At 36.6% G+C, this 13,968-nt stretch overlaps 1 pseudogene; it reads right to left on the bottom strand.

The window, feature by feature from the left end:
* Window positions 1–3,887: 3,887 nt before the first annotated feature.
* Window positions 3,888–11,971, bottom strand: LOC125200259 (annotated as a pseudogene).
* Between the last annotated feature and the right edge of the window lie 1,997 nt (window positions 11,972–13,968).

The raw sequence follows: 13,968 nt of genomic DNA, 5'->3' as shown, positions 1-13,968 counted from the left end.
CGAACAATTTTATAAAATAACAGAGTGAAATCGAATCGTAGCAAGTTCCATTTGAAACATGGACATAATATGACTTGATCGATGTCCGGTGATGACGGACAACATGCAATGAAATTCCCATAAACTACACCTCTGATTTTCCACGTGCCAAACCAAATGAATGAGTATAAATAGTAATGTGCACTTGACATTTGAAGAAAGTGGATGTAGTGATATTCGAGTTATATTCTTGGCAGACTAAGTCAAGTGTATATATACTGTACATGAGTTGTTGAAGTAGCACGCATCATTATATTTTCCAAACATTCATATATATATTCTACGTTTTTTCTATGTCTCAACACAATATGGGTTGCATCACTGAAGAGGAAAAATATATCAGCACAACTCTCTCTCTTTTAATCCTCCTATTTCCGGCAAGCTGCATTTCGTCGATTTCCCTTACCCTAGGTTGATATTTTTGAGTTAATCTCTTTTCTTTTTGTTCTAATTGAATACTGAGTTCTGGATATAACCCAAGAGTTAGCTTGTTTCATATTCTATAGAGAAATTGTATTAATATTTGGCTAGATTAGTGGCTGCTTTTATTCGAGTTGTTGTTGTTAGTATTTGAACACCATGCATCTTTCTCTGTTTTTTGAATCACAGGTGTGGAGTGGTGATATGACGGGTGGTAGGCATTTCAGTCATCCTCATCCATTGATTTCCTTTCTAGATGAGATGGAAGCAGATGCTACTGATAATCATCATTCTTGCAAAATTTGTGGTTTGCCAATTCTATCTGCTCCTTCCTACACTTGCACCATTGTTGCTTGCGATTTTTTTCTGCACGAATCATGTGCCAAAAAAACCAGCCTCAGATACTGCCATCCCAATCATAGTAGACCATTGATTGTTATAACTATGCACATGCTTCGTCTCTACGAAGGAGATCCCAATTTCACCTAAAAATGTGAGGATTGCCATTTCAAAATGCATCCTCTGGCTGCAGCAGCAATGCTTGGTGTTGAGATCAAAACCAAACACAAGAGCCATCCACCTCACCCGCTCGTGGCTCACTGTAGACAGATTTTGACTTGTTGTGATGCGTGTGGGGTGAGACATGATGGTTTCTTCTTCTCTTGCCAACTCTGTGATTTCTGGATTCATCAAGACTGCACCATACTGCCTACCACTCTCAAGCTCCCCTCTAATCCTTGGCCTTTCCTCCTCGTATATTCTATTCCTACCGGCTACCGATTCCCGGTGTAGCAAGTGCATCGTTTGCGACAAACCCTTGCTTCTTACCCATAACGCCATCTATCTATGTCCCCAAACCAGGAAGTTTTCTCATGCTCGATGTGGACTCAACGAAACTCAATCCAGTATGCAAGGATCATATATAACTCATTCGCTCAGACTTCATGTACTAATAATATCTACAAAATTGTATTTTTATTGCAGAATCAAGACTGGAGTTGATCCAACTGCCATACGACGACTTGGACACATTTCCACATTTGGAGATCCGTACATACTCGCAACCTGATGAGGATGAGGATACTAGTGATGAAGATGAGGATGCTAGTGACGAAGATAGGAAGCTGGCAATTGAGAATTTTCACAAGCATCCTCTGGTCCTAGTTGGGGATGACGAAGAGGATCGTAATTATAATTGCAAAAAACTAGTGTGTCATATATGCATACAAACCATTACTATTCCATCTCCAGTTTACAAATGCTCTCAACAAACTAGCGGCTGCTCTTTCCTTGCCCATAAAGTCTATTTAGACCTTCTCAAGTTTGTGCTTCCAACTTTTGACGGCAGTAGATTACCAAAGGCGCAACGTCATCTGGACCCGGACAAATGTTACTTCAGTTCAATATTTTTCTGGTCTTCCTTGCAATGTGTTGGAAGATACGGAATACAGGGAGAAGATTGCACAAGATCATGAGAAGATTGCATAATATTCTAGGCATTATAGGAAGATTTGATTGTAATTAGGGAGATTTGATTGCATAATATCTTACCTTGTATGGCTATCTCTTAGCCTATATATGATGTACAAATTCATTGTGAATAATATAACACAAATTTACCCAATTCTACATGGCATCCGAGCAGGTAGAAAAATATCATCATAGCCCCAAAATAATAAACCCAGAACAGAGATACAATTCTCGACCGAGACGGCGAGAAACCAACAACCAAAATGACCGACGAGAATAAAGAACAAATCGAACCGATTGCCGAGAAGATCAGATCGAGTAAAAGCGTTACCGTAGCCTTCAAATTGGACGGCTCCAACTATTCACTATGGGCTCGCCTAATGAAGGTGGCCATCGGCTGCAGAGGAGTCTACTGCCACATCACTAAAATCCGACGCCACCGGGACCAGGAGAGAAGAGAAGGGATACTCCGATTGGGAGGAGATAGACTTGATAGTCTTCTCATGGATTATTGACAACATGGAGACATATATTATAGCCGATTTCGCACACCACCAAACGGCAAAATCTCTGTGGGATGCTCGCCGTAACCTTCGCAAGTTCAGCAGATTCGTATCTAATATATGACCCGCGAGAGAAAGCAAGCAGAATCACTCAAGGGGAAACAAGTTTGGAGGTCTACTGGGGTAGACTCCATGGAGCATGGATGGACATAGATCGGTGCCCACACAAGACCGTGGAAGAGTTTCGCAGTATCAGAGCATCAAATCGGAGCTGAGATTATTCAAATTTCTCACCGGATTGAACGAGAGGTACGATTGGGTCAGACGCGAGATCCTAAAGCAGGATCCATATCCCTCAGTCGATGAGGCGTACGGATGGGTGAAACGGGAGGCAGCTCGATTGAAAATCATGTCACTGGCGTCCGAATCACCCACCACCAAATTATGATATTGTGAATCAATTGTTGATGTATTATAAAATGCTTGTTGTTTTGGTTGATGTGTGCTGTTAATTTATGTATGTAAATGTGTATGTATTTGCAGAACCACTGTTTTCAGCCACTCTCAAACCGTTGTTGTGTGTGGAAACTGCCAGACGGTGTGCCAACCGACTGGTGGCCGTGCCCGCGTCACCGAGGGCTGCTCCTTCCGAAAAAGGGGTGATTGAAGAATACTCTGAGTCAAGAGGTTTTTTTGGTTGGATGTTTTTTGACATGTAATGCTCCTTTTAAGACTTCTTGAACATATTCCTTGAGGTTATGTTATCCTAGTTTTGAATTGTGTTACATTAGCAAATTATAACTGACCAGTTTTTCTGTGATATTTATTCACATTCACTTATTTTGTCAAGTTGAAACTTTTGCCGTTTTCCTCTTATTGTTATGGTTATTATTTCCAAACTCCAAAGACTTGCCCTGTCAATTATTTTGTTGATGCTTATGGTTCTTGTCTTTAAAGATTTGCACTTTCAGTTAAGAAGATTTAAATAGATGCTCTTTAGGTTGTTGCTGGCCTCAACTAGATGTATATGTTTGTGATATCCATCTAGATGACTTGGTGCAATGACAAATGAATTGTGGAAAATTTGTAGCAAGATTTTATAGTGTAAAACAAGCATGCAATTTATAAATATGTTAAGACTGGAGCTATTTGACTATAAAGCAGATACATCATCATAGAGACTACTCCCTTCGTCCCATAGTAGATGTCACACTTTCCTTTTTCGTTTGTCCAACAAAAGATGTCACATTTCCTCTTTTGAAAAAAGTTTCCTCTTACATCAATTATGAAATTATATTTTCTCTGACCACTTAATACACAAAACAACATCTCCTAAACTCTCGTGTCAAATCCCAAGTGTGTCATCTTCTTTGGGATAGAGGGAGTACAAAAATAGATATACACTATGACATTTAATGTTTATTTAAGAAGAAGCGCTTTTAGGCGGTTGTGAGCTCAGTCTGAGTGCATGAGATAAAGCACTGATATGGAGCGGAAAGGCATTGGCAATCGTGGTGGATGCTTAGCAAGTTCCTGAGCCACCTCCTTCATTGACGGCCTCGACTTCGGATTAGAGCTAATGCATTTCAGTGCTGTTTTCACCACTCCAGCCACTTCCCTCGACACTCTTACATCTTCATCCGGAGATGGTAGCCTCTTGTCTAATGGTTGCAGCACCATCAAGTTTTGAGCAAACTGCGTGGATCTCTTCATCATGGTCATGGAGGAAACGAAATCCCCCGGGTGGTCTCCAAACATAACTTCCACTGCCAAAACTCCGAAGCTATACACATCACATTTTTCTGTAACCACCATTGTGAAGGCCAACTCTGCAGCCAACAAACATGTCATCGTCATGAATACAATTACTTGAAACTATGTTATTGTGTGTAAAACATACCTGGTGCGATATATCCCCGAGTTCCCACGAGTATTGTTTGATTTGATGAATCTGGATCCAACAATCTAGCTGTCCCAAAATCGGATAAACAACCTTCAAACTCTGAATCCAAAAGTACGTTGCTGCTCGAAATGTCTCTGTGTAAAATAGGGGGGCTGCAGTCGTGATGCATGTAAGATAGGGCATTTGCAATGCCCTTCACAACATTTACTCTCTTCTTCCAGTTCAGCTCCACTGCTTCGTCGTCGTCTTTCAACACACTAAAGAGGCTTCCTCTATCCATGTAGTCGTAGATGAGAAACATGCTCCGTTGGTGTAGAGAACCTCGGCTTCATTCCTAAAAGAGGAGTCAAAAGTAGGATTATCTCCTTCAAATGTGTGAAGCTTCTTAATGGCAACAACTTTTCCGGTGGGCAGTAGAGCTCTGTAGACACTCCCATAGCCTCCAGTTACGATGCAGTATCTGAAGTCAAAGTCTTGTGTTGCTTGGATGATGTCTTGATAGGCGAGTTTGCCATCGAAGTTCCAAATGTTGAATATGTCACCATGTTTGGGATGAGGTGTGACTGATGCTGCTTTCTTCTCCCTTCTTTTTGTTAATATGGAATAGATTCCACAGAAAATGAAAAACACAAAGATTACATAGTAAAGAATTTCCACATCAATTGTGGATGTAGTTGGAAGATGTAAATTGAGATTCCCAAGGAACGATTCTCTCCCAAATCTAAGCCACACGTCAGGTGGAATGTGGCACTCCAAACTATTGAAGGACAAATTGATTCCATGCAAAAGTGAAACAGATTCAGGGATCTCACCAAAAAGATGGTTCATCGAAAGATCGATATCGAGAAACTTTGCATTAGGAACATCTCCAAACGGAATAGGTATCCGTCCGTGGATTGAATTCCTACTGAGGCCTATGGTTGTGATAGAAGGAAGCGTGTGTATTCCTGCTTCAAAAACACCTTCCTAGCTATTGCCATCCAAATTCAAGATCTCCAATTTTGTTAATTGGATCATAGTTGAGGGCAGAGAGCCATTGATGTAATTGTTGCTCAAATCAAGAGCAATCAAGTTAGTGAGATTTGATAGTGAAAGAGGCAGCTCACTTTTGAGTGAATTGTATGACAAGTCGAGATGAGTAAGTTTGGATAAGCTTCCTATGTTAGGTGGAATGACACCACTAATGTCATAGTTATGAGAAATGTCAAGTACATGCAACTCACTCAGATTTGCTAAGGAAAGAGGTAGCTCACTCACAGGGTAGTTGTCTGACAAATCGAGATGAGTAAGTTTGGATAAGCTACCTATTTCAGGTGGAATGACACCATAAATGTAATAGTTATGAGAAATGTCAAGAACGCGTAACTCACTCAGATTTGACAATGAAAGAGGCAGTCGGGAACTGAGTTGATTATTCGACAAATTGAGATAAGATAGGTTGGAGAGGTAACCTATGAGTGGTGGGATTAGGGCTGGGGAAAAATACCGAAATACCGAAATACCGGCCTTATCGTACCGAAAAAATACCGAAAATACCGAATTTTCGGTATACCGTGACTTTTGGTACGGTATGATACTTTACCGAAATATTTCGGTAAGGTAACGGTATGAATTTTCAAATACCGCGGTATACCGTTGCATACCGAAATTCGGTATATACCGTAAATTAAGGTATATACCGTAAACTATGGTATATACCACAAAAATATAGACGCAATTATATATAAAATATATTTTGTATATTTTTAAATTATAAAATCATCGTAAAATATAAATATAATTATGAATAAATTATATTAAATTTATTTTGAAAATTATAAAATATAAATAATATTCTAAATACTCTAATTTTCTATTTTAATTGATGTTGATAGTCAGGTATACCGCAAAAGTAAGGTATACCGAACTTCGGTATGGTATACTGAAAATGAGGTACGGTATCGGTATGGAAATTCGTCATACCGAAAATAAGGTATACCGAAGTTCGGTATACCGAAAACTTTGATAAGGTAAAGGTATGACTTTTTCGCATACCGTATTTACGGTAAGGTATACGGTATGGTGGTTTCGGTAAGGTATACCGTACCTACCCACCCCTAGGTGGGATAACTCCATAGAGACCACACGAGCTCAGATGAATGCTAGTGAGAGATGTGAATACAAGCGGATCCAAATAGACAAGATCGTGACACCTATGTTCATGATCATAGCATCCTACTTGAGACTGCAGGCTTATCCCTGCAACGCGGCCATCATCATCACAAGTAATGCCTTCCCAGTGGCACTGATGAGCTGAGAAGTTGATATAAGGCCATCCGAAATCCATAAACGCCTTCAATTCTCTGCTCGAATTTGAAACATTCATTGCTACTGCTTTACTCAACATTAGTGTGATGATGAAGAGCATCCATAAAACACACATCTTTATATATATGATCTTGTAGTTGTAGTTCCAATATCATCACTCCATATATAATATAAATATTTCCTGATTAAACTTAACAAGTTTCAATATCATCATTCAATCCCACGCGTTATTATATTCTCTACGCTTTTATTCTACTCCACATTTTACGCTAGAATGTGGAAAATGTCCATGCAATCAAATCGTCACGATGTAATGGAAATATGATTATTAGAGTAATTGGGATGTAATAAAAATATGTGTTCTGAAGTGCTTTTGTATCCTACCTTCGCCCATAAAAATTATTTTTAGTAGTTGACAGTACAAGTTTTAAAACAAAATTAATAATGTATAAGTAATATAGAGAAAAGTGACTGAAGTACTTTTAGATAAGTGGGGCTCATATTATTAATATGATAAAAACTTACTATAAATAAGTAGAGAATAATTTTTGTGGACGTACCAATATTATGTGGACTAATATAGTATTTATTTTGGTTTAATTATTTTGTTTGTATTATAGTACTACTATTTTTTTTATTCTAAGTGACACATTTTTCTTTTTATAATGTCAAACTCTAAAGACCTATTTTCTGAAATGGAAATATTATTTTTTATTTTATTCTCTTTTTAATTTTTATTCTCTACCTATAAAATAAAATTGCATAAAATCTCGTGCTAAATAAAAAATGCTCGGTATTAGAATTGAAGTAAACGGTCAATTGCCATTGACTTGGACTTAGGAGTCTATACTCGAGTCACTATTAATTATTATTAATCAACCCAACCTACAAGAGGCAAGTCTAAAAGATATTCCATAAAATTATTTTCTAACTTTAGCCGAAAAAGTTAAGTTTGGACCAAATCATATTTATGACCAAAAGATCACAAACTTAACCAAAAAGATTTTAAGAACAAAATGTTGAACACCAAAAATGGACTTTAGCCATGAATTAATTAAGAAACTCTGTACGTACTCGAATTCATCCAACTTCCAGACGACGAGTTTGACACGTTTCCAAGTTTGAAGATCCGTACATACTCGTAGAGAAACCAAGATGATAATATTGGAGATGAAGATAAGAAGTTTGCAATTGAGAATTTCCACAGGCATCCTTTGATTCTAGTTGGTGATGATGATGTGGTTCATGATTTTAAAAAGAGTGAACCACACAAATGGTACCTGATCTTTCACTTTCGCACATAAATGGTACCTGTTCTTTATTTTATATCGTTTTGGGTACCTATTAATCACATTTTTGGTACCTGATAAAATTTTCACCTCAAAATGCCCTCTATACAAATACATTTTCCCATTTGTGTCATTAAGGGTATTTTCGGTATACCCAAAATTAGTACCAAAAGTGATATTATAATATCTTCTTTCATTCTTCTCACTCTTTATACTATTATTATTAATCAATATTAATATTATTATTTTGATATTATACATTATTTTATAATTTATTTTTAATATCATTCAAATATAATTAATTATTATTATAGTTATAATTATATTTAATTATGTAATAATATTATTGTTATAATATTTTAAAATAGTTGAAATTAATAAATAATTATAATATAATTATTTAAATTATGGATCACACAATATTATATAAAAACAATATTATATAATAATAATAATAATAATAATAATAATAATAATAATTATTATTATTATTATTATTATTATTATTATTATTATTATCATCATTTTACATTAAATTAATAACTAATCAATATAGTTTTTATAATTTGTGAATTGTATTCATAATGATATTAAGAGTTGAATAATTTTAATTAGGCCTTTCAATCCTAAAATGAGTATAAAATAATTAAATAAAAATATTTAATTGATTTAATTATTTTAAATCATTCATTTATATTAGATGTATGTATAAAACACTAAAAAGAAAAAGAAGAGAAAAGAATAAAGAGAATACATAAACTAAGGAGAAAAAGAAACAAGAAAGGAAGATAATATACTAAAAAGGAAGAAGAAAATGGAGAAAAAATAAAGAAGAGAAGAAAAAAATAATCACATGTTTGGTGCTATTTAATGAAAATTTCCAAAAATATCCTCCATAACAAAAAAATCACATGTTTGGTACCTAAGTGAACTACATAAATGGTACCGGATCTTTCACTTTCGCACGCAAATGGTACCTGATCTTTATTTTATATCGTTTTTGGTATCCCATGACAAAAATAACCCTAGGTACCAAACATGTGATTTTTTTGTTATGGAGGATATTTTTGGAAATTTCAATTAAATAGAACCAAATTTGTGATTTTTTTCCTTCCTTTCTTCTTTCTTATTTCTTATTTTCTTCTTTAGTTTATTGTTCTTTCTTTTTTCTTCATTTTCTTCTTTCTTTTATTTTATCTTCCTTTCTTCTTTCTTTTTTTCCTTAGTTTATGTTTCCTCTTTTTTCTTTTCTCTTCTTTTTCTCCTTTCTTTTTAGTGTTTTACACATACATCTAATTGCATTCATAATATAAATCAATAACAAAACACCTAATTAAATTAATTATTTAAAGTAATTAAATCAATTGAATATTTTAATTAAATTATTTATACTTATTTTAGGATTGAAACACCTAACTAAAAATATTAAACTCTTTATCATTAGGAATACAATTCACAATTTTAGATTTTGATTAAGACTCTATTGAATAGTAGTTATTAATTTAATATAAAATACTCCCTCCGGCTCGCTTTAGCAGTCTCATTTACTTTTCTGCCATTTTTTTGTAAAAATGATAAAAAAAAATAGTTAAAGAGGAGAAATAGTAAATTAAGAGAGAGAATAATATAGAGAAGAGTGTTATATACATAATTGAGGGAGTGTTATATTGCTAACTCAATACCTAATTACTAACTACAACTAAATAATAGCCATTAGATATTCAAATTAAGGGCCTAGATCATCAACCACGAAATGTCAATACGATCAATAAAAAACGTCAATAAAGCCATAAGATTAATTCCATAAAATATCAATAGGGGTATTAATGTCAATTAACTACATGTTTAGTAATAACTAACTTTTAAAAGAAATCCCAAAACGTTAAATTCATATAACATATATCAAATTAAAGATAATTTTATAATATAAAAGAGCGTTTTACAAATTTGATTTGCCTTTAAAAGAGGCAGCTCACCCTCAAGTGTATTATGAGACAAATCAAGGTTAAAGTTAGCTTAGATAAGTTTCCTATGTTAGTAAGATTTGGAGGTGAAAGAGTCAGCTCATCCATGTGTCGGAAATATATATTGAGGTGTTCCAAGTATGTTGGGAAGAGAATGTGTGGAGTTCCAACCTATTGGGAAGAGAATACCATTTATAATGTAGAGTTTCAATATTATAGTTTCTAAGTATATTTATATCTAGTGTCCTATAAATACCTATGTACTTCATGTATCAATAACAATTCAAACTAAATACAATGTAGTCGATAAAGCTTTGAGTGTTTTTATTTTCTGCATTTTAGTTTTCAACATGGTATCAGAGCAGCTAACGATCCTTCGTTAGTTTGTTCAAAACCAAAAAAAAAACAAAGGTTTGGTTGAATCTGTGTTCATCCTAAACCCCAAAATCTGAAAAAAAAAAATATATTTGCACCAACATTCAAGTTTCTGCCTACCAAAGAAATCGACTTTTCAGCGCCAAACTAGATAATCTTTTGCCTTCAACCCACGCTCTACTCACTCTACTCCAAAATCACATCATTAGCCAAATCTCCCTCAAACAAGTTAGGAAACGTCCAACCAGAGAGGGGGAGAAAGTACACTCTATTGGACGTTTCCTCTCCAACCACAATAACCGGCAGGAGGAGATGAGAGGAGTGGCAGAACACTGAACACTGTCGCGAAAGGAGGAGCAAGGTTACCAGAAAGGGGTATGAGAAGGCATTACTGTTGTTCACCCGGAGAAGAACAAATGAAGGTAAAGAGATTGGAAAAACCTACGGATAAAATACCATAGCAAGACCCAACAGAAACGGCGTCACGACGGCAGGGGCAGCAACCGCGTCTGGAGCTGGCGGTGCTGTCGCTTGGCTGAACCAAGACGATGACAGTGAGTTCTCGGCAGTTAAATTTCAAACGGGCATCAATGGCGAAGCCTGACCATGGCGAGGCAACGGCTAGATCGAGCGACAACACCGCCAGAGAAGAAAACAGAGGAGTCCTCGGTTTGTCCGGCCGAGGGGGAGAGGAAGTATCCGACTAAACAATTCCTCCCAAATCTATGTTGGCCAAGAAGGCCAAAGATCTGCCGGTGGGAGAAGAGCTAAAACACACGAGAGAGAGCAGAGAAGACCGATTTGATATTGGAGGAATGGAGGAGCATCTACTGTCAAACGATTCATCTCTGAATCAAGGAGAGAATTGCTGAGGAAGAGGCAGAGCAGCCAACATCTGTGTGGCGAGGGGGAGAGAGATAGCGTCGCCACACCGTTGTTATGAAGGCCTTGGTGGGAATGAAAACCGGAGAAGATCAATCCGTAGCAGCACGTTGCTACGACTGAGAAGAGTCTTGGAGAAGAGAAAGTATCACTGGCCATAATAGCTGCCGGAAAGGAAGCTGCTGCCGGCAAAGTCAGATAGGCCTGTGAGGGAAAGCAGTGTTGCATTCTGAGCGCGACCGGAGAAGGAGAAGCGTCGCATTGTTGCTGATGCAGAATTGAATGGGGAGCTATTGAACCTACATCCATAGCCATTAGCCAATAAAGTAAGCAGCAAAGAATCTTGAGGTCTAATCAAGAAAAGAATATTAGCCGGAGAAGAAGGATCTAAGGAGCAGAGGCCCCGCAGAGTTCGGCATAGGTGGTCGCCTATTTCAGGGTGAAGATTGTCCAGAGGGCGACAAACTGACCAAGTACTGGACCACTCGTCCTCAAAACAGGAGCACCACCAGTGGAGGGAATCCCACCAGGAATGGAGCCGGAGATAGGCGGAGTCGGATGCAGGAAAGGGAGCCGTTGTTGGAAGTTCGAGAGAGAAGCGAAAGCAGCCCGTCGCCGTAGAGTATGGGCCGTCAAAAATGGCGCAGTTGTGGAGCCGATTTCATTCAGAAAGCTGCGGTCGCCATCTATTGGCAGTATATAGGCCGCTGAGAAGAAGGCAGAGGCCATCGTGAAGAGCTCATGGTGGAAGGTGGTCCGGAGAGGTTGCTGCCTGCTTCCTACTGACGGGTTGAAGGTGTGAGATTCAAATCTTTCCATGTTGGGATGCTACAATCCAAAAGCGTAACTCCTCGACATGAGTCAAAACTGTCATAATGGCTCCTAATGGCACGAGCTAAAACTGCCGAAGATGGCTCCTATGGCATGAGCTAAAACTGCCAAAGATGGCTCTAGACACGAGCTAAACTGCCATCAGAAAAATTGAAGCACTCCTAAATATGAGTATAAACTATTTATTAAAGTGAAGATCGTGCAAGTTAAGTGTCGAAAAATTCGATACTTAACTTGAGGGGGAGTGTTGGAAATATATCTTGAGGTGTCCCAAGTATGTTGGGAAGAGAATGTGTGGAGTCCCAACCTATTGGGAAGAGAATACCATTTATAATGTAGAGTTTCAATATTATAGTTTCTAGGTATATTTATATCTAGTGTCTTATAAATACCTACGTACTCCATGTATCAACAACAATTCAAACTAAATACAATGTAGTCGATAAAGCTTTGAGTGTTTTTATTTTCCGCATTTTAGTTTTCAACACCATGAGTCCATTGTGATTTGTTAGACAATCGAGATAAGTTAACTTCGATAAGCTTCCTATGTTGGGTGGAATGAGACCATATACATAATAGTTATCAGAAATGTCTAGTACGTGTTAGATTAGCTAATGACAAAGGCAACTCACTTTGGAATTGGTTATGAGACAGATTGAGATAAATAAGGTTGGATAAACTTCCTATGTCAGGTGGAATGAAACCATAAATGTTGTTATCAGAAATGTCAAGGACATGTGACTCACTCAGATTTGCCAATGAAAGAGGCAATTTAGAATCAAGATGATTATGGGAGCGATTGAGATAAGTTAATTAGGTTGGAGAGGTGACCTATGTGTGGTGGGATAACTCCATAGAGACCACATGAGCTGAGATGAATGCTAGTCAGAGATGTAAAAACATGCGTATGCAAATAGCCAACATCGTGGCATGAATGTCCACCACCAGCGCATGGAGTTTGCAGGCTTATCTGTGCAACACGGCCTTGATCATCACAAGTAATGCCTTTCTAGTGGCAGTGGTGAGAAGTGGAGTTTTTATAAGGCCATCCAAAATCCCTCAATGCTTGAAATTCTATGCTATTATTTGCAACATTGCTTCATACTGCTTTACTCAACAATAATGTGGTGATGAAGAGGATGCTGAAAGTAGTAGCAATTAAAACCATTAGTTGTATGATCTGCCTAGTTTGTATTAACTATCTCTCTATATAGTTATTTGAAATATTTAATCAATACAAAAGATTCTGTAAGGTCAATTGCTGAATTGTCAGGCTATTCAAAGACTGCCCCACTTTGCTACAAATTTTCCAAAACTTCCCTTTGACAAGTAACTAAGTAGTACTCCCTCCGTCCCACTTAAAATGCAATATTTGGGAATCGGCACATGATTTTATGTAGTGTTGTTTTGTGAGTGAAAGAAGAGAGAGTAAGTAAGAGAGATGAAAAAGTAGAGATAAAGTTGTTTCTATTTTAGGAAACGTTTCATTTTTAATGGGACAGCCAAAAAAGGAAAACGTTTCATTTTTAATGGGAGAGAGAGTACTTCTTAAGGACAATGGCAGAGTATTCAGACTATCCCCATTGGTGACACCCACCCAACCCAACCCCAATCAACTTTTGAATTAAATAATCATTTCTCTTTCATCCACATATACAACCCCCAACTTATTAAAACTTTTACCTCCATCAATGACTCCAACTCAACCCCAATACATATTTTCTTTTTCATATACTTTCAATCAATATAAATTTTATATTTATTCAATATATTAAAAAACTCATATAAAATTATATAAATTATTTTATAATTCAAATTTATAATAAAAATTATTACACATCCATATATAAGTGAAGTACAACATAATAAAAATACACAAATAAAAGAAATACGGTACAATAATAGAAAATAAACAAACCAAATTACAAACTAAAGTGAAAAATAAGAAAGATTACTAAAAAAGATAAACATTACAAATTCAACTA

The sequence above is a fragment of the Salvia hispanica genome, chromosome 1 (genome assembly GCF_023119035.1).
Source record: "Salvia hispanica cultivar TCC Black 2014 chromosome 1, UniMelb_Shisp_WGS_1.0, whole genome shotgun sequence".
In the NCBI taxonomy this organism is placed as follows: domain Eukaryota; kingdom Viridiplantae; phylum Streptophyta; class Magnoliopsida; order Lamiales; family Lamiaceae; genus Salvia; species Salvia hispanica.
Note: the sequence above shows the minus strand (reverse complement) of the source record. Positions and strands in the feature narration are given on the sequence as shown.